This window comes from Quercus robur, chromosome 9 (genome assembly GCF_932294415.1).
Source record: "Quercus robur chromosome 9, dhQueRobu3.1, whole genome shotgun sequence".
Lineage (NCBI taxonomy): Eukaryota > Viridiplantae > Streptophyta > Magnoliopsida > Fagales > Fagaceae > Quercus > Quercus robur.
The window spans coordinates 16,348,819-16,364,771 of record NC_065542.1 but is presented as its reverse complement, the minus strand read 5'-3'; the positions used below and the strand labels follow the sequence as shown (position 1 = coordinate 16,364,771).

Here is a 15,953-nt window from a genome sequence, read left to right as displayed (position 1 = left end):
ACCAACCTACAGTTGAACCCTTACCCCAATACCCAATTGGATTTGTTTTGTAGTGACAGTTCCCCTTTCATATGTACGACTCCCAGTACGTGACTAACCAATTGCACGGATCCCAGTACGCGACTTCATCACCAACTAAGAAGGTTGTTGGTTGCAAAGTTCTTCAGTTCATCCACACGATGAAGATCAAGAAGATGCTTGGTCACAAAACCCTATGATGCACATACACAGCAACTTCTTCAAGAGAAAGAGATAAACTAGGGCAAAAACTTCGTCTCCGGTCACAATTTGCTTGAACAGAGTTTGCTCAAAGCTTGTGCAACTTGTGAACACTTTGACGGCCCTTAAACTAATCCTTTTATATGTCTAGGGTTAGAAGAAAAGAAAGCCTAAAGACACATTCACGGATCCTAAGAAAATCAGATTGAAATTCTAAAAATCTTAAACCTCGACAGATAGCAGGTGTCAAGTAGCTGTCGAGCAGGTGTCGAGCACATCGAATGAAGATTAGCTTCCTCAAGCTCGATAGATGTAGTTGTTGACTAGCTGTCGAGATTTAATGATTTTGCACTCTGAACTTGTTTTCTTGAACAAACTTGAAAGTTTCAATACGTGATCTTGAAACAAAGTTTCTTGAAGTATTTAAAACATTCTAAATCTACCCAAATACAAGTAAAGTGCATTTTGTCAAAGGATAAGCCAATTACATAAAATCATGACATATGTTCTTAACATGTGAAACACATATGTCCTAACATAAGCCATTGTCCAATATTAGGGACCTAGATGCAAAAAAAAAATTGTGTTGAAAAACATTATTACTCGGTTTGGGATTCCTTACACTCTCATTTTGAATAACAGGCTCCAATTTGACAGTAAAGTTTTTAGAAGATACTGCTATGAATTGGACATTAAGAACAGATATTTAACTCCAGTTTATCCACAAGGAAATGGGCAGGTTGAGGCAGTTAACAAAGTTATAGTGAATGGGCTTAAGAAGAGGTTGGACGAGGCAAAGGGTAGATAGGTGGAAGAGCTACCACACGTTCTCTGGATATATCGGACTACTCTTCGTCGGTTAACTAGGGAAACACCCTTTTTAATGACTTATGGGTCCGAGGCTATAATCCCTTTAGAGACCGAGTTTCCAACACGGAGGACGAGCTTATTCACCCCAAACAACAATGATAGGTTATTGGAGAGAAGCCTAGATTTGGTTGATGAACAAAGGGAAGCTGCCATGGTTCAACTGGCATATTATCAGCAGAAACTCAAGCAGGGGTATGATACAGGTGTGAGGGTAAGGCCATTGGCACCAGGTGATTTGGTTATGAGAAAAGTTGTGGGTACTACAAAGAACCCATCATAGGGAAAATTAGGGCCCATCTGGGAGGGGACATACTGTATCACCTCAGTTGTTGGAATAAGTGCTTACTTTTTAGAAGAGTTAGATGAAAATATTGTACTATGCTTGTGGAATGTAAATAACCTACAAAGGTATTACTATTAATGAAAAGCAATCTTGCTACTTTTTGTTTATAATATTATATGTTGTGCATCCTATTCATTTAAGTATTAAACAGAATCTTGGTCATACCTAGTTCCTCGGACCACATACCTTGGGTAAATTAATACTTTCAATTATTTATCTAAGTGTTAAACAGAACCTTGGTCATGTCTGGTTCCTCGGACCACATACCTTGGGTAAATTAACATTGCCTATTCCTCTAAGTGTTAAACAGAACCTTGGTCATGCCTGGTTCCTCGGACCACATACCTTGGGTAAATTAATACTTTCAATTATTTATCTAAGTGTTAAATAGAACTTTGTTCATGTCTGGTTCCTCGGACCACATGCCTTAGGTAAATTAACACTGCTTATTCATCTAAGTGTTAAACAGAACCTTGGTCATGTTTAGTTCCTTGGACCACATACCTCGGGTAAATTAACACTGCCTATTCCTTTAAGTGTTAAATAGAACCTTGGTCATGCCTGGTTCCTCAGACCATATACCTTAGGTAAATTAACATTTTCTATTCTTTTAAGTGTTAAACAGAATCTTGGTTATGTTTGAGTTCCTCGGACCTCATACCTCGGGTAAATTAACACCTCCTACTACTTGAAGTGTTAAGTGAAGCCCTGGACGTGTTAGTCTCCTCGGACTGCATGCCTTGGATGGATAAATACTTCACATTTATTTGGACTTAAGAATGGAGTCTTGAACCAAACATAATCTTTTGAGCCCAACATCTCAGGTACATAAAGTGTGTTTCTAAATTAAATTGCAAATTATTAATTGTCAATTGTTTGGAACTTAATTTATTAGGTTACCAATTGCACGATATGTAATGGTTAGAGTACAAGTTGTATAGACATCTGTCAAGGTTAAGGGCAATGTTATATCTTAATCAGAAGAGGCTATAAATTATGCTTACATCAATTAAACAATGTTCAAGAATTAAATAACATTCTGTTAACATAAACATGTTGAAATATAAAGGAACTTAACACTTTTCATTAGATAAAGCCTTGAAAAGGCAAAGAAAGTACATGTTTTTCAAAAAAAAAAAAAGCCTAAGTGGACTTGGAAGGAGGAGGATTGGCCTTTGCTATAGTCTAGGCAGGAGCTTCGGACACTGTTGCTTGAGCTATACCCTTGCCCTTAGGGTCCTCCTTGGTGGTGAAGAGGAGCGTGGCCAGTACCAGTAGCTGGCCTTGGGATGCTCCCTTCTCTTTGGAAGAGTCCTTAGCTGGCTCTTTGGCTAGAACTTTATCCTTAGTTGGCTTCTTTGGCTAGAACTTTATCCTTGGTTGGCTTCTTCCAGTTGATCAACCTCTTTGGAAGGGATAGTTGGGGCTGGAAGAGCATTGGCAGGAGCAGCCTTACTGGGCTCAGGAGCTTTGGGGGCAGTGTCAGCGCGGGAGATGGAGGGGCCTACTACATGGAGTGTTGGAGGATAGTAGACGTTTTTTGCCCTCCTTAGTGTTAAAGAAGCATCCACCCCAGCTTGATTCATCACTTTGTTCCACACTTGGAGGTAGTAGCCTTTACAAACCCCAATGACCTGGGCCCTAAGGTTCTCTTCGGTTTCCTTCACCCCGACATCATACCCCTCATGCTCTGCCTTAGCTGCAACCTCCTCTATTTTTTCCAGCTTCTTCTTCAGAACCTCTATCTACTCTTTGGCTGTGGTAAGTTGGTCCTCAATTTTGCATAACTGTTGGTGCTGGTTCTTTGCCTGCCTCTCATGATGGAGATCAAGGCACCGCTTCAAAGGATTTCGTTCAAGTACCAATTGGGCCGGTTACAAGAGCACGAGTAAAGAAGTTCAAGGATGTACTCAACGGACTCATCCAAGAGTTATGGGCTCAAGCAAATTCATAGAGGCCCATTGAGCATGATCCACGTGGGCAACAAAAAATCATCACCTTGATTCAAGTTCTAGAAGGATCCAGTCAAGGCTAAGAATTGGCATGAAATATTTTGGGTCTATGTAAAAAACGTTATTCTAGGTTTAAGTGATTTATTTCCTTGTTTTTAGGTGCATTTAATGCTTTTTAGGTCAAACTTTATTCCTAATATGGTTAGGTATCAACTAGGAGTTATTTTAGAATATATTTTATTGTCTGTCAAGTTTTAAGGAGCCCTTAAATAGTCATCTAAGTCTGTAAACGTTTTTAACATATTATTGATAAAATTTGTGAGGTTTATTCTCTTTGGTTCTTTGAAGAACTACTCGAACTTATCGGGAATTCCCGTGGCATTCATTTCGACTTATCAAACGGAGTTTCCACCACCGTTTGTGGCATCTTCCTTATACCGAGGTTCTTGTTTGTCATAAACAACGGGTCGAGGTCTCCCATTTGAATCTGTCCATAGAACGATCTTGGGTTCCCTTTCGTTGTTGGGTCTCGTTATTCTTGACGGGGTACACATCATTTGGTATCAGACCAAGGTTTCTAGTTCAGGTTTGCCTATCCTTTAACATATTTATCTCTTTTTAGCCGAATTTCCTTTACCCTATCTGTTCAATCTTTGTTTGTCTTGTTGATGTCTAAACTATTTGTCTGGTCTCACATCTCTTAGTTATTTCGAAATATTATTTCATTATTCTCAAAAGCTAGTTGCTGATCATGAAAAAAAAAAAAAAAAAAGACTCGAAGAAGAAGACAAAAAGGAGTCCGAACAAAGAAAAAAAAAAAATTCACTATTTTGTGCTTCCAAAATCCCAAAATTGCCGTATTCCTTCTAATTCTAATCTGAAAATTTCCATATTCCTTACGTTCAAATCTGAGATTCCTTGATTAGTTCTTGGTGAATTGTTGCTGGAAATTTTGAGTTGTTTGTTTAGTTTCAAAAGAACTGAAAGAGAATTATCGAGTGGAAAAAGGCAAGAGTGGTGAGAACATCAGAGGGTAAAAGCCATATTATTTTGAGTGAAACACGAGTGGAGAGTGATCCACATTCTTGAGTGTAAACACGTAAGGGAGTGATTCGTGAGGTTCCTTTTTTTTTTTTTTTTTTTCTTCTAACCTTTGTTTTGCAGCAATCATGTCTCACGATAGTGGTAAGAGCATTGCCGAAGATGGTACAAAATTGGCTGATCCGAAAGCGTTTTTGGAGGCCATGATGAGTGAGATGAGGCGTGTGATGAAGATGGAGATGACGCAGGTTCACGAACGGATAGATCAGATGGAGAATAGATGTGAGGAGAAACCATAAAACAGTCGTAATTTGCGTAGAAGGGAAAGAGTTCCATCGAGGGAGGAGGATGAAGAGCGTTATGGGTCTGGTTTTGATTAAGAAGAAGATCGGGATTCCATTGTTAGCAATAGGAGATCTGGAGGAAGATTTAGAGAAGCTAGGAATCGCGAAGATAACAACTTGGGTGGTATTAAGATGAAGATTCCAGCCTTTCAAGGTAGGTCTGATCCTGAGGCATATCTTGAGTGGGAGAAGAAGATGGAGTTCGTGTTTGATTGCCACAATTACTCCGAGACAAAGAAGGTAAAATTAGCCGTGATTGAATTTTCTAAATATGCTATTACTTGGTGGGATTAGCTTGTGATAACAGGAGGCGGAATAGAGAACACTCAATAGACACATGGGAAGAGATGAAAGTAGTGATGAGAAAGCGATTCGTTCCAAGTTACTACTACCGAGAGTTGTACAAAAAGCTACAAGGTCTTAGACAAGGGAGTTGAAGCGTAGAGGATTACTACAAGGAGATGGAGATTGCTATGATCCACGCTAATGTAGAGGAGGATCGAGAGGCTACAATGGCTAGATTTTTGCTTGGCTTAAACCTGGAGATCCATGATAAAGTAGAGATGCAACATTATGTGGAATTGGAAGATATGGTGCATATGGCTATCAAAGTGGAACAACAACTCAAGAGAGGGAATGGGACACGTGCAGGCCATAACTCTAGTTCTACCTCTTGGAAATCGAGTCATGCTAAGCCGCTGGACAAGTCACAAACGCCCAAACCCGAGCCCAAGTCCGCGACCACCAGCCACGTTCCTCAAGGTAAAACCGAAGCCTCTACCTCTAGGAATCGTGATATTAAATGTTTTAGATGTCAAGGCAGGGGCCACATAGCAAGTCAATGTCCAAACAAGCAAGTCATGGTGTTGCAAGCCAATGGTGAAATTGTGACCGATGATGAAGATTCCGACACCGATGACATACCGCCGTTAGAGGATGTTTCCGAGGAGGAGTATTTAGCCCCTGGCGCATTGACATTGGTGGTGAGGAGAGCATTGAGCTTGCAAGCAAAAGGAGTTGATGAAATACAGCGGGAAAACATCTTTCACACTAGGTGCTACGTTAAAGACAAGGTATGTAGTGTGATTATTGATGGTGGTAGTTGTACTAATGTTGCAAGCCCAATTATGGTGGAGAAATTGGGATTGCCCATGGTAAAGCACCCTAGACCGTACAAGTTACAATGGCTAAATGATAGTGGTGAGATCAGGGTGAACAAGCAAGTGTTAGTTGCATTTCGAATCGGTAAATACGAAGATGAAGTGTTGTGTGATGTAGTACCGATGCAAGCGGGACACTTATTGCTAGGGCATCCATGGCAGTTCGATAGGCAAGTGAAGTATGATGGTTTTACGAACAAGTACTCTTTTGTACTTAATCAACGATCAATCACTCTTGTACCATTGACACCGCAGCAAGTATACGAGGATCAAGTAAGATTACAGAAGGAGAGTGATTAAAAGAAAGAGAGTGAGCAAAAGAAAAAGAGTGAAAATCAGAGAGAGGCCGAGAAAAATGAAGGAGAAAAAGAAAATCAAAGTTCGGCCCTTGAGAGAAAATCAGAGAGAAAACAAAATAATTTCTATGCAAAAGTGAGTGAGATCAAGCGAGCAATGTCTTCAAATAAGACGCTGATTGTACTTTTGTACAAAGAGGCACTTTTAAACACTAACGAACTTGACCTTGCTTTGCCTAGTTCTATTGTTTCTCTTTTGAAGGAGTACGAGGATGTCTTCCTTGAGGAAACACCACATGGGTTACCTCCAATCCGAGGGATTGAACATCAAATTGATTTTTTTCCCGGTGCAACCATTCCAAACCAACCAGCTTATAGGAGCAATCCCGAGGAGATAAAGGAGCTTCAACGGCAGGTAAGTGAATTGTTGGAGAAAGGGCACGTGAGGGAGAGCATGAGCCCATGTGCAGTTCCGATCTTACTTGTACCTAAGAAGGATGGGACGTGGAGAATGTGCGTTGATTGCCGAGCCATCAACAACATAACGGTAAAGTATCATCATCCTATCCCACGCTTAGATGATATGTTAGATAAGCTGCATGGTTCTTGTATATTTTCTAAGATTGATTTAAAAAGTGGTTATCATCAAATTAGGATAAAAAAAGGAGATGTGAATAGAAAACCGCCTTTAAAACAAAATATGGTTTGTATGAATGGTTAGTTATGCCTTTTGGTTTGACTAATGCTTCAAGCACCTTTATGAGACTTATGAACCATGTTTTGCGTGCATTTATAGGCAGATTTGTTGTTGTCTATTTTGATGATATACTCATTTATAGCAAAAACATAGACGATCATGTAATATATTTGAAATTCGTTTTAGATGTGCTAAGGAAAGAAAGGTTGTTTGCTAATTTAAAGAAGTGCACTTTTTTCACCGATAAGCTTGTATTTTTGGGATTTGTTGTTAGTGCACAAGGAATACAGGTTGATGAAGAGAAGGTACGTGTAATCCAAGATTGGCCGAGCCCCACAAGTGTCGGTAATGTTCGTAGTTTTCATGGACTTGCTAGTTTCTACCGGCGGTTCGTGAAGGATTTCAGTAACTTAGCCGCACCGCTTACCGAAGTGATCAAGAAGAACGTTGGATTTCGGTGGGGAGAAGAATAAGAGAAGGCATTTCAATTAATCAAAGAGAAGCTGACTAATGCACCTTTGTTGTTTTTGCCCAACTTTTCTAAAACGTTTGAAATTGAATGTGATGCTTCAGGTATTGGTATAGTAGCCGTTCTTATGCAAGAAGGAAGACCAATTGCTTACTTCAGCAAGAAACTCAGCGGGGTAGCCTTAAACTACCCAACTTATGACAAGGAGTTATATGCATTGGTTCGGGCTTTAAAGACGTGGCAGCACTACCTATGGCCTAAGGAGTTCGTGATTCACACCGATCATGAGTCCTTGAAACACTTGAAGGGCCAACACAAGCTAAACAAAAGGCATGCGCGATGGGTGGAGTTCATAGATACATTTCCATACGTCATTCGGTACAGGCAAGGTAAGGAGAATGTAGTCGCCGATGCACTTTCTCGCAGGTATGCCTTACTCTCCATACTTGATGCAAAATTGCTTGGTTTTGAACACATTAAAGAATTTATGCTAAAGACCACGAATTTTGTGAGGAATATCGAGCTTGTGAGAAAATTGCCTTTGGTAAGTTCTTTAAGCTTGATGGATTCCTATTTCGAGAAAATAAGCTATGCGTGCCTAATTGTTCTATGAGGGAGTTATTAGTGCAGGAATCACATGGTGGGGGATTAATGGGACATTTTGGAGTTGCAAAGACTTTAGCTATTTTGCAGGAACACTTCTATTGGCCTCACATGAAACGAGATGTCGAATGGATTTGCGGTAGATGTGTCACATGTAGGCAAGCTAAATCCAAAGTGCAGCCCAACGGTTTGTATACTCCTTTACCAATTCCTAGTGAGCCTTGGATTGATATTTCAATGGATTTTGTGTTAGGATTGCCTAGGACTAAACGTGGAAGAGATTCAATTTTTGTGGTCGTGGATAGATTTTCTAAAATGGCACATTTTATTCCATGTCACAAAACGGATGACGCTTCACATGTTGCTGATTTGTTCTTTAGAGAGATTGTGAGATTACATGGCATGCCTAGGACAATTGTTTCGGATAGAGATGCTAAGTTATTGAGCTATTTTTGGAAGACTTTGTGGTGTAAGCTAGATACTAAGCTATTGTTTTCCACTACTTGTCATCCACAAATTGATGGTAAAACTGAAATAGTAAATAGGACTTTGTCTACTCTATTGAGAGCAATCATTAGAAAGAACATCAAAACATGGGAAGAATGTTTACCACATGTTAAGTTTGCATATAAGACAAGGTATATAATAAAAAGAAGAAGAAGAAGAAAGCTTACCATCGCCAAATCCCTTTTTAGGGTTCGAAACACTTCATGTTTCTTCAGCGTCGTCAAGTCAGCCATATCTTAAGGTAGCAGTAGTGGCTGCTCCAAGGCATTGGCCACATAGCCTGCCTTCCCCTTCTGGAAGTCTCTGATAGAGGAGTCCAGGGGAAGAGGAGCTCCATCCAACACTAAGGGGGGGGGGTCCCAAATCTGGACCTTGGGGCAACGATCAGGTCCCCTCTTTACGATTGCCCCTTCGCTCGAGGACTTCTTTTGTGCCCCTTTAGCTATTTTGGCCCCTTTCTAGGGCTCGAGCTCCTTGGAAGAGATGATCTCTCCTTTCTCAACTACGTCATTGCCTTTCCTATCCCACTTTCTTTTCTTGTTTGCAAGCTCAAGCACGGAAGTGTGGACGAGAAGAGGAGTAGGAGGTCGGGTCTGGACAGCCACCTCGGGCACCGACCCTACTATGTGGGACTCGAGGAGCTCTAGCAAGCTCATCTTGGGCTTCCTTTGTAGCACCATAGCATCTGGGATGTTGGAAGTTTCTTGAACATTGCTGACCTAAATAGGGGGAAAATGACTGAAAGTGGCACCTGAAGACTCTGGGGCTTGGGGTTGGTCAAAAGCTTCAATGACCTCCTTGAAATCTGAAACTTCAACTACTCCGATTACTTCTTCAAGAATCAAGTGTGAAGAGGTTGCTTCTTCCTCAGCACTACGCTGAGAAGGGAGTTCGACCTGATGGGTACCTTCAGGTGGGGGGCTAGTTAGGAATCCTAGAATAGCGATATTGATTTGGTGTACCAAGATCTCAGATTGGAGTATCCTTGTCAGGTCAGGTTCGTTGACGAAATTGAAGTTGGGGGCGTTAGAGTTCTTATTTGCAAAAATTTCAAAATCAAAATCATTGTTAGAGTGATAAATCGTTGAATAGTGAACCTAAACCTAAGCATCCCACCTGGTGTCCCATCTTGTGTTAGGCAATGAAGTCCATCATGCCATTCCCCCAAGACAATCAGGAAGTCTTGGTCCATACCCTTGTTAGTGTTGGGGAGACATGATATGAGCCTGACTTCAGGAACCCTAGTTTTGAGGTAGTATCCTTGTTTTTTAAGGTGCTGACAATTATACACCCAATTAACGTCATGATGGGTGAGATTTACACCCATCTTTTCGTTAAGAGCATCTACGCTACCTAATCCCCTAAACATATTTGGGGCACACTGGGTCGGGTAGAGTCTATAAGCAATCAAAAAGTCCCTAGTCACTCTACCCATAGGGATCCTTATCCTTCCCTTTATGAAGGCGATCATGGGGATTACCACCTCCTCTGCCGATCTCATAGCGTGCCATTCCCCTTGAAGGTAGTGCCTGATCGAAACCTTATTTGGTATGTTGTAACGGGTTTTAAAGCTCTCTATACCCTCTGGGGTGTCTACTAAGTTAGCGACTCTACCCATTTGAGACGCGGGTGAATGGTGTTAGGAGAATAGAGTGTAAATTAAGGGGCCGAGAAAGAAAGGGTCCTAGAAATGAGAAGGAAGGCTAGAGGTAACTTACAAAAATACAGAAGGGCTCCTCGGATTGGTTCTTGAGAGTTGAAGATTCAAAAAGTGGAATATCTAGAGTTTTCGAGCAATTTATATAGGGGTGGGAAAAGTAAGCGGGAGAGTTCCCGCTCAAATCCCCACAAAATTTTTCCACCACAGGATCTTCATCACACCGTAGAACGTGGGGGACAAGGCGCCGTACAAAGTAAATGCTGAGGCATCCCAAATGTCGAAGCATTAGGAGCGTGCTCCTTTGCAGGTGAAAAGACACCTACACGTGAGGAAATAACATAAGTGTGTGGGAAGTACGCCTGCCTAAAATCGAAATCCCATTTTTCCCCAATGAGAGAAAGACTAGGATTTTAAGGGGTTATTGTATGGATGAAGGGCACAAATGAGAATATTGGGTCGTGGGTCACGCTCGAGGACATCAAATAGCCCGAGGACAAACCAGTGCAAATGAAAGCAGATAGATATTAGGCCGAGGAAAAGGTCAGGACATGATGAGTAGGTGATGTTGTCCGAGGAGCAATGCCACCTCGGCTAACAGTACGGAGGCCTAAAGTTCGACTACCCATCAAGTAATGGGCAGCAGGCAATTGTGCTTGGATGGATAAGCGTCAGAAAGATATAAGACAAAAGAGAAGTGAGAAATATTTGAGAAGAAAGTTGCCACCACCGCATTGAATGTTCTACATCTAACCCCCTAGCCACATTAATGTGGAAGTAATGCTTGAACAGTAACTTTCAGCCTTACAGCTACCCCCAAAGATTTCAGGAAGGTGTTGATGCGACAAGTATCAAGAAGATTAGTAGTCTGATCTACACATAAAGAGCTAAGATGAAAGAAAAAAAAAAAAAAAAAGAAGTATAAAAGGGATGAACTCCCTTACAGAAAGTAAGGAGAGAAAAACCAGAGAAAATATGACTGTGTAACCAAGAATTGTAATTTTTGTATGAGTCTAATAGAAATATATAATAACATACCTTCCTCAGACTTGATCGAGGAGAGCCTTTTTTGTTCGAATTGTTTGTTCACTCCACTAATAACTACTCTATTGTGACAATATCTTCCTAACTCATTGAACGTTCAGTCTTGAGCCCACTCTCTAACAAATTCATTATTTTGGGCTTATTGGGCCATTGTCCATCCATTTTTTGGGTTGTGGAGCAAAATGTGTCCTTACAATAATAATCTCTTTTAAGAGAATGAATAATTTATTTAAATAAAAATTATACATACATATATATATTTATTTATTTTTCTTAAAGGTATAATCAACCTCATACAATTCGTTTAAAAGTAATGATATTAAAAAAAAAAGAGTAACTACCCTAAAGATTAGATTTGTATATTCATAACCTTAAGGTTTAGAAAGACTTTCATTTAAATTTAGCTGGATTGAAATGGACTGAAATATAACATTAATGTGATTCAATAAAAGCATAGTAACAATAAATGTTATGCTTAAGATTTTAGATATTATGAGTTTGAGATTTATATATATTTTTTATAATAAATTTGGATTTAGAATAGGTACTCTTAACCCACCAGACATATCTTTTCATTGTATGTAAGTGCATAAAAATGGACACAAATGGACTGAAGTGGACACAAATGGACCATATGGAATGAAGTAGATCGAATGGGAATAAGGAGGACCGAATAGGAATGAAGTAGACCGAATGAGAACAAATGGACAAATTAGGACCAAAGTGGACATATGGACCGAATAGGAAAAAAATAGGACCGAATAGGATCAATGTGGACCAAATGGAACCAAAGTGGACTGGATGGATTGAATATGACCAATGTGGACCGAATAGAACTAAAGTGGATAGAATATGACCAATGTGGACCGAATGGACCCAATAGGACCAAAGTAGACCAAATAGAACCAAAGTGGACCAAAGAGGGCAAAATGGACCAATTAAGACCAACGTGGACCAAATAGGACTTTTGAATATTTATCATTTTTATTTCATTTTTAGGGCTCATATTTCTAATTTATAATGTCTATTTTGTTTTTATTTTTAACTCAAAATTAAAGATTTTAGCCCAAATATAATAAAATTTCATATTTTTCAATTTAAGGCCCAATTAGTCCAAAATGGACCAAAATTGATCAAGTGGACTAAATTGGCCTTTACAGGACTGAAGTGGACTAAAGTAGACCTAATTGGACCAAATAGAAATTTTTAATTTTTAGGGAGAACAAATTACCTTCAACAAATTTTAGAGAACAAATTATACATTATATACAATTACAAAATAATTATTTTGCGACAAGTTTTAATATATATATATATATTAAAAAAAAAAAAACTCAACCACACGATGTAGAAAACACATTAAAAAAGAAAAAAAAAATCAAACACAAAATGAGAGACATGACATGTGAAAGGAGGGAGAATAGGAAAATAAAGAGTAAAAGAAGTATAGAACATGGTATTATGCCAAATGCTAAATGTTTTTTGAATTTGGGAGATCTGATGCATGAGTATTTTTGATGTTTGGTGTGCTAAATGCTAAACATTTAGTGTTCAACACACCTGATGCTAGCTCTTAATTCCTACATTCTCCCATTTTTTACTTATTAATTTAAGGACAAAGTTTAGCTACAAAATTGGTTGTCACCTTAGGCTACAACCTTACTCAATAAAATAAACATTGCTATATATTTTGAAAATCTAACCGTTGAATTGTATGTTCTTTACGCTCTTAATACACATGTCAAATTTTGTGTCAATTAGATATTATTTACTATATAATCTATAAGCTTATATTTTATGCATAATTTTAAACTACAAAAACTTGCAATTTAAACAATTTATTGATAACATAGTTATTGATTTTTAATTTTCTTGAAATTTTGCAAGCATGGAGGATATAAGAATAAGATGTAATCCAATGGTGGATTTGTCAAAATTCATTTCCAATAAAAAGTTATTAAGAAATGTTATAGCCTGAGGCTACAATTAATTTTGTAGCTAAACTTTGTCCTTAATTTAATGCTAACTATTAATTACGATCAACTTTTTCTCACCCCCTACTTATGATATTGATATGGTAGGAATAGAGCACGCTTGCTAGTGTGAATTCTTAGGCTTGACCCCTGCACTTGCTTTAGATTTATTCGACAAGGAGATAAAAATGGGTTATTAAGTTATTCCTCGATGTGTGGAACTAAGATAATTTTCTCTTCATTTCTATGTCACTTTCTTTATTTATTATTAGACATCTTTGTTTGATGTTGCTATATTTATTTATTGGCTTGAATTTACTGTAAAATATATACTTATTTGGGCATTGTTAATGTTAGCAATATTTGTAACATTGCTAACATTAGCTTAGGTGTTTCTTCTCCTATTTTTGTATGGTTAAGGCCTAATCATTTTCATTAATGATGATGCCCAAAAATCGTCAGTGAGTCACACAGTCCTCACGTGCTCTAGACAGAACCTGCAAAATAGAAACAAAGAAGACCTTGCAGAGAGTACCGGTGTGGTATCAGCCAAATACTGTCCAAAGGTTAAGTTAGAAAACTTCGCAGCTCTAGAGTGCCAGAGCTGGGGTAAATTATGCGTACCTTGATTTGTAAGGGCTTGGGGGTTTTTATATTAGTGTAGGGTTGACCTTTGTTTCTTGGTGGAGAAGATCTTTCCTTATAGAGAAGATCTTTATTAATGCACGTATTTTGCAGAATCCTTTTCTTGTAGGGATTCCTTTGATTAGGGTTGATTGTGGGATAAAAGAAATTTCCTTACATAGATATCCATGGGGGTCAAGTTAAGCCAGGCTGGACTCATCGGCCTCTCCACATCCGTCAGCCATCTACTCCGTCCTAGCATCACGTCGGCCTGTGGAGACTCCTGTCGAGTTTCCTTATGGGGTCGTCTTGTATGGTGTCGTCGGCCTAACTCTTTTGTTGGTTTCTGTGAAGTTGACGGGTATGTGGGTGCCAACGACCTTTCTGTGTGATGTTTTGGGGGTATTAAATTTATGGCTAAAATATCCCTATTAGCTGCCCCCTACTTCGTGGTACCATAAGCCTTGGTTGACGGGCCACGGAGTATTAGAGTTTTTATAACCATTAATTAGGTGTTTTATTAGTGAGTGTGTCATTAAATGGTATAGGCATCATTAAGCTTTTATGCTAGGCGACATGTGGCACTCGCTGGTTGGCCTCGTTTCCAACCAAAAGCGTCACTTCGTTTATTGTGCCTCTTTTCTCTATAAATAGTTCACCACCCCTTTTCATTTTTCCTTATTTCATCTTTGCAATTCTTGAGAGAGAGAGCTCTCATTTTGTCATTTTCCCTGCCATCTACTTGCTGATCCTGCCACCTCTATAGACTCGTCTATTAACCTTGTAAGTCCTTTTCTCTTTTTCATTCCTTTTCTATTTCCATTTTTTTAGTTGGTCGTTACTTCTATAAAGAGACCCTTCAATTAGGTTCTTAGAATATCTCCATCGCTTGTAGGTGAATAGATATCAGGAGATAGAAAAGCGACGAGTGAACAGTCGTCGTCAGTTCGTGAGGAAACGGGATATGATGAAGTCTACCCGTCAGGTTATAGGCCCAAGGAGGGCTCATCCTGGTCGTTAAAGAGGGAATCGTCTGCCTATTCTCCTGATGATGAAGAGGATTTTAACAGAGAGGGAGTAGAGGAAGATGACGAATATGACGAGGGAGAAGGGGAGAATGAAAAGTATGAGGGGGAAGGTGACAAAGAGAAAGGAAAGAACGAAGAGTACAAGGGAGAAGGTGATGGGGGAGAGGATGAGGGTGACGGAAGAGCTTCTGGGGAAGGAAGTTTAGGAAGCTCTGGGGTGGTCACACCCATCCCTTCATCCTTCCTACGATATGGACGGTTAACGACTTTAAGTCGACGATGATGACCAATATCTTTAAGACCTTACGTGACCATTATCAAATCCCTGATAACATTCCAATTCGTCTACCCGGAAAGTTTGAAGGGTAAAAGACGAGCATTAGATAAATAGGCGTAAGTATGAAGCAGACGGAAGGAAAGAACTAAGATGTAAATGGAGGCAGCTCCAAAAGGCGTCACCAAAGGGTCGTCCAAGCGAAAGAGCGAGGGGAAGGATGACCGTCCATTCAAGAAAGGATCGGCCCTCCCTGCAGGTGACAAACCAAAGAAGTCGTCGCCTCCCAAACCTAGCTATGGAGCTGGCAAGGGTTTAATGATGACAACTGGTCTCGTCACTCAAGGAACCGTCTGTCGTCTTCTCATGCATAAGGAATATGCCGTTGAGATGGTTGAGTCAATCATCAAGGACATGGATCCTTGTGCCAAGCAAACGACAAAAGAGTTGGGGGCATTGGGTCTTTTTGACCTTTCTAGGGTACGTCCTTTTTTTAAACTTTCTTTTACGGTTGTTCATTCTCTAGCTAATGGTTGTCTTGTTTTTATGCGTTGGTGCATATGAAGGAGCTTTAAGATAGGAGCGTCACTCAGGAAGGGGTGATCAGTTGGCTTCGTAAGCGAAACAAGACCCTGACCAATGAGTGAGAGCAATACAAGGGGGCCCTCTGTATGCTTAACAAGGAGGTGACGACTTTAACTGAGAAGCTGAAGGAGGAAGCTCGTCTTCAAGAGAAGGCGCAAGAGGAAGAAACGAATTTGGAGGCGGAGCTGACGGCCATTTGTGGGCAAGTAAAGACGGCCAAGATTGATGCCATAACAGAGTTCAAGGCTTCCCAACCTTTTATTGATG

At 39.8% G+C, this 15,953-nt stretch overlaps 1 pseudogene; it reads left to right on the top strand.

Annotated features, from left to right (window-relative positions):
- Positions 1 to 5,230: 5,230 nt before the first annotated feature.
- On the top strand, positions 5,231 to 15,110 carry LOC126700778 (uncharacterized; annotated as a pseudogene).
- Positions 15,111 to 15,953: the final 843 nt, after the last annotated feature.